Source organism: Pinus tabuliformis, chromosome J (genome assembly GCF_031772625.1).
Source record: "Pinus tabuliformis cultivar Carrire ecotype Pingquan chromosome J, CPIR1, whole genome shotgun sequence".
NCBI classification, from domain to species: Eukaryota; Viridiplantae; Streptophyta; class Pinopsida; order Pinales; family Pinaceae; genus Pinus; species Pinus tabuliformis.
Genome location: NC_142295.1, coordinates 131,848,023 through 131,854,022, shown reverse-complemented (window position 1 = coordinate 131,854,022; position 6,000 = coordinate 131,848,023).

Sequence of the window (6,000 nt, the reverse complement as noted above, 5' to 3'; positions counted from 1 at the left end):
CTCACATATTCTATCCTTAATCACAAATAGCAACAGACAGGAGCAAACAACAGAAATTACTTAAGTGGAGAACATAAATCACTTAGCATTACATAATAGGCTTGGGCCTTGGCTTGCCTTCCTTGGCCAGAGAAATTACAAATATATAGAGGCTAAAGGAGGATCTAGAATCCTGCATGTGATTCAGATGGAGATCTAGAAGATAATGGCGGTGTGGTAGGTTTGGTGCAGGTGTGGCGGTGACGGCTGGGACGGCGGAGTGTCGGGTAGTCAGCGCCGTCAGTTGCACAGTGTACCACAGTTTGGCTTCACACTTAACATATGTCTCCAGAACATTAGTTTCCATACCCTTTGGAAAGTCTTGGTTGACTCTGCATAATGGATAACTACTCCGAGAATCAAAGACATAATCGGATGTCGTAGTGTTAAGCTATTAAAAATCTCGCTAAGGGGTATCATTCATTGCGTTCTAGGAATTTTTTCCACCGTCCAACACAAGATTTTCATTTTGAACCTGCATGGAACAAGACTTCTCTAAGTTGGCTCAATTGTTTAGTGGGTGGTGGGTGCTTCACCCAGGGGCTTTCTCAACATTGGCTACAAAACAGTCTTTTGGAAATCATATTTCCATGGCGATGGCTCTCAAAATCCACGAATTGACACGTTAATACATGCTCACTGTTAATAATGGAGTGATAATATCTTAATTGTATAATGTTAATAATATGTTATTAATACAAGTTTAAACTCACTCCCTTGAAAACTCAGCTCATTGGAACAAAACAATTTTGCTATTAATAATATTAACTTATTGCTAGTGATAAGGAACACATTTATTAATAATATTGGAAAGTCCTCCAACTAAATAATGCAAAGTCTTTATTTTTCGTGAAAAGCAGCAGAATGTGGAGCTCTGCACTCCGCACAAAACCCATGAATTGACACTTTAATACATGTTCATTGTCAATAACGGAGTGATAATATCTTAACTGGATAATGTTAATAATATGTTATTAACAAAAGTTTAAACTCACTCCCTTGAAAACTGAGCTAATTGGAACCAAACAATATTGCTATTAGTAATATTAACTTAGTCCCTTGAAAACTGAGCTAATTGGAACCAAACAATATTGCTATTAGTAATATTAACTTATTGCTAGTGATAAGGAACATATTTATTATTAATATTGGAAAGTCTTCCGATTAAATAATGCAGAGTCTTTATTGTTCGCAACAATCAGTGGAGTGCGGAGCTCCACACTCTGCACAATGAGATTTTCCCAAGAAAAGTCGTTTTTACCCTATTGCGAATCCCAAAATCAACATTACCCTATTGTGAATCCCAAAATCAAATGATCTAACAAAACAAAATCTCATGGAAGGATGTGTGGAGGAAGTGTGTGCGGAGGTGGTTGTGCATAGGTAATGTGTGTGAAGGAAGTTGTACAAAGGTAGTGTGTGTGAAGGAAGCTGTGTGAAGATGACTGTGCAGAGGAAGCTGTGCGAAGGTGGTTGTGCGGAGTGTTGGGTTGTGTTATATTCTTTCCATGACTAGCCCACGTAGTTAACCGGGGAGTTAGAGGGGGGCTGGAGCCCCCCTTCGTTGTGCCGATTGCGTAGCAAGGGGAGTCATAGGGGGTACAGGTAATCCCACTCTAAATTTTGGTTTTGGACCCTATGTTAGGTTGGGCGGATCTACCTATGGTTTTGTGCATGTTTTTCACACATGGTTTTGAACGCGATGGTTTTCGGTCCATGATTTTGGACGCGATGGTTTTCAGTCCATGGTATTGGATGCTTCGACATGTATAAATATGTATTGTAACATTGAGGAACATAATAAAAAATCAAGCTGGTAGTCCTAGATTTGGGATCTAGGGGAAAATCTCTGTATATATGTGTTTTATGTGTTATGCTCTCGCATTGTTTATTTTCTGTGTTTTAGAATTCGTATGCAGGTAATTTTTGTACGGGGTTAAAACCTACATTTGGTATCAGAGCTGTTTTGGCTTCAAGGGGACGCCTTTGTTGTTGAGGGGTTTCACTCGAGCCTGTGGTAGACCCTGTTCAGTGGGAGATTTGCGAGATTGATTCTAGTGGTGAAAGAAGATGGTGAGCAGTGGAAAGATAGAGATCGAGAAATTTAATGGTTAGAGTTTTGAGTTGTGGAAACTCAAGATGGAGGATCTATTGGTGGATAAAGATCAGTGGATCGCGATAGATCCGGGTACTAAACCAACAAGAGTGTCTGATGAAGAATGGAAGAAGTTGGATCGAAAGGCAAAGAGCACAATACAATTGTGTGTCTCAGATTCAGTATTGTTGAATGTATCAGGGGAAGCTACGGTGAAGGCTTTGTGGGACAAGTTAGGGACTTTGTACCAATCTAAGTCTCTGATGAATAAACTGTTCCTGTGGAAAAAGCTGTATAACATGAGGATGAAAGATGGAGACTCGGTGACAGAGCATCTAAATGCATTTAATACTGTGGTAAGTCAGTTAGCATCTGTTGATATTAAAATTTCAAAGGAAGATAAGTGCATCAATTTGTTGTGTTCTCTACCAGATTTGTGGGATAGTTTGGTTATTGCAATAGGTTGCAATGCAACTGCCTTGCAGTTTGATGAAATAGTCTCATCCTTGCTGATGGAGGAGATGAGATGAAAAAATATGGAGAGCCAGAATGGTGATGCCTTGTCTGTACGAGGATAGTCCCAGAACAGAAACAAAAATAAGTCATCGAGTGGGAGATCTAAATCTAGAGGGAGATCTAAATCTCCAGGAAAATCTGTAAAGGTGGTGTGCTGGAAATGCGGAAAGGAAGGGCACTACAAACGGGACTGTAAATCTAAAGCTCCTAATAAAGGAAGGGATCTGATGATGCTCCTTTTGCAGAGGCGAAAACCACCTCAAATGAAGGTGGGGATGTGTACTTGGCTTCTTCAAGTACACATGTAGATCATGAGGCATGGTTGATTGACTCAGGTGCATCCTTTCACTTCACTCCCCATAGAGAGTGGTTCTGCAAGTATGAGAAATATGATGGTGGTGATGTCTTCTTGGGGGATGACAGGAAGGCTAGAATCATTGGTCGCGGAAAAGTAAAGTCGAAGTTGCAAGGTGGAAGGGATAGAACACTTCTGGGTGTTCTGCGTATTCCTGCATTAGCCATAAATCTAATTTTTGTAAGCAAGCTGGATGATGCAGGTGTAAAAACAGTGTTCGAGAAGGACACCTGCAAGATGGTTCGGGGGGCACTGGTATTGATGCGAGGATTTCGAATTGGAACTCTGTACAAGCTGCAAAGTAGCATTGTTGTTGATGGATGCAACAGTTCCGTGGTTCCTGAAAGTGGAGCAGAAAATTTAGTGGTCTCTGGAGAGAAGACCATGCTGTGGCATCAAAGGCTTGGACATATTGAAGAGAAGGGCCTTCGAATATTTCATGGTAAAGGCATGGTAGAAGGTATGAGTAATAGCTCTCTGGATTTTGATTTCTGTGAAAATTGTGTATATGGGAAGCAGAATTGGGTGAGTTTCCCCTCTGGTGGTAAGAGGGCGAAACAGATATTAGAGCTTGTGCACAGTGATGTGTTTGGACCTGTGAAGGTTCCATCATTGGGTAAGTCTATGTACTATGTATCATTTATAGATGACTTCTCAAGAAATACATGGATATATTTCCTTAAGAATAAATCTGAAGTCTTTGACAGGTTTAAAGAATTTAAGGCTCTGGTGGAAAACCAGATAGAGAAGAAGATAAAGGTGTTGAGAACAGATAACGGTGGAGAGTTTTGCAGTAAGGAATTTGAAGAATTCTGTAAGAAGTGTGGTATAGCACGACAGAATACTACTCCATATACACCTCAGCAAAATGGAATTGCAGAAAGAATGAACAAGATGTTGATGGAAAGGGCAAGAAGCATGCTTAGTGGTGCCGGGTTAGGACAGGAATTCTGGGCAGAGGCGGTGGAGACAACATGTTACCTGGTCAATAGATCACTTTCATCAGCGTTGGAGGATAAGACTCCACAAGAGGTATGGACTGGTAAGAAACCATCTCTTTCACATCTGAGGGTATTTGGATGTGATGCATATGTACATGTTCCAAAGGAGAAAAGAACCAAGTTGGATAGTAAATCTGAAAAGTGCATCGTTATTGGGTATAAGGATGGTTTAAAGGGTTATAAGCTTTGGAACCCAGTAACAAGGAAGGTTGTGTACAACCGAGATGTGGTGTTCAGAGAGGTGAAATATGTTATTAAACATGAAGTCCAACCAAAGGAACCTGAGAAGATAGAGTTTGAGCTAAAGGAGGAAGAATCAGACTCTACAGTAGAGGAGGAACCAGAAGATGAAGAGCCACAAACTCCAGGTGTGAGAAGATAAGTTCGAGAAAGAAGGCAGCCAGAATGGTATAGTCCATCTGCATTCTGTTCAAATTTTGCTTTATCTATTATTGATGATGATCCTAGAACTGTGAAGGAAGCAGTAGATTCAGAGGATGGAAAACTCTGGAAAGAGGCCATGGTTGATGAAATGGCATCTTTGCACAAAAATGAGGCTTGGGATCTGGTGGAGTTGTCGGTTGGAAGGAAACCCATTGACAGCGAATGGGTGTTCAAGAAGAAGACAAATGCAGAAGGAAAGGTGGAGAAATACAAAGCTCGGTTGGTAGCAAAAGGTTATTCTCAGGCGCCGGGAATTGATTTTGGTGATATTTTTTCTCCTGTTGCCAAGGCAACTTCTAATAGATTACATTTATTTTTGTTGTTGCTTTTGATTTTGAGGTAGAATAGATGGATGTGAAGACAACATTTCTTCACGGGGATCTGGAAGAGGAGATCTACATGAAGCAACCTGAAGGCTTTGCGGTGAAGGGTAAGAAAGAACTAGTATGCAAGTTAAAGAAGTCTCTATATGGGTTAAAATAATCACTAAGGATTTGGTATCAGAAATTTGATACATTTATACGGGGACTTGGCTTCACTAGAAACAAAGCAGATCACTGTGAGTATTTTAAATTAATTGGTGACCGTGTTATTTATCTAGTCTTGTATGTGGATGATATGTTGCTGGTTGGAAATGACAAAGAAATTATCCAGGATTTGAAGACCCATTTGTCCTCCAAATTCGACATGAAAGATCTTGGTATTGCAAACTATATTTTGGGCATGGAAATTAAAAGAGATTGGACAAAGAGGAAGCTCTGGTTAAACCAGAGGAAGTATGTCGAGACAATATTGCAGAGGTTTAATATGTAGGATAGTAAACCGGTGAAGGTTCCCATTCCTGTAGGTGTAAAGTTATCTGCTGAACAGTGTCCCAAGACACAAGAAGAGGAAGAGGACATGTCCAATGTTCGATATGCAAGTGTAGTCGGTAACCTGATGTATGCGATGGTCTGTACTAGACCAGACATTGCACATGCAGTGGGAGTATTGAACAAGTTTATGTCAAAACCAGGGAAGGAGCATTGGACAACAGTGAAGCGGGTTTTTAGGTATTTGCGTGGCACTAGTGATTATGGTTTGTGTTACCAAGGAAGACCAAGATTGGACAGAGTGTTGGATATTCGTGGATTTGTTGATGCAGACTGGGCTGGAGATCTGGATCAGAGAGGATCTACAAGTGGGTATGTGTTTAACCTATTTGGAGGTGCAGTCAGTTAGATGAGTAAGAAACAATCTGTAGTGGCATTATCAACTACAGAGGCGAAATACATGGCAGCCACTCATGCAAGCAAGGAAGCAGTTTGGTTGCAGAGATTGTGTTCAAATATGGGGTTAGTACAAGGAGCTATAAGGATAGACTGTGACAACCAAAGTGCAATTTTCTTGGCAAAGAACCCTGCATATCATTCAAAGACAAAGCACATTGATGTTTAGTATCACTTTGTGAGGGATATGATAGAAGACAAAAAGGTGTTGTTGGTAAAGGTGGACACTTTGAAGAATACTGCAGATGCATTGACAAAATCTATGAGCTCTAAGAAGTTCTC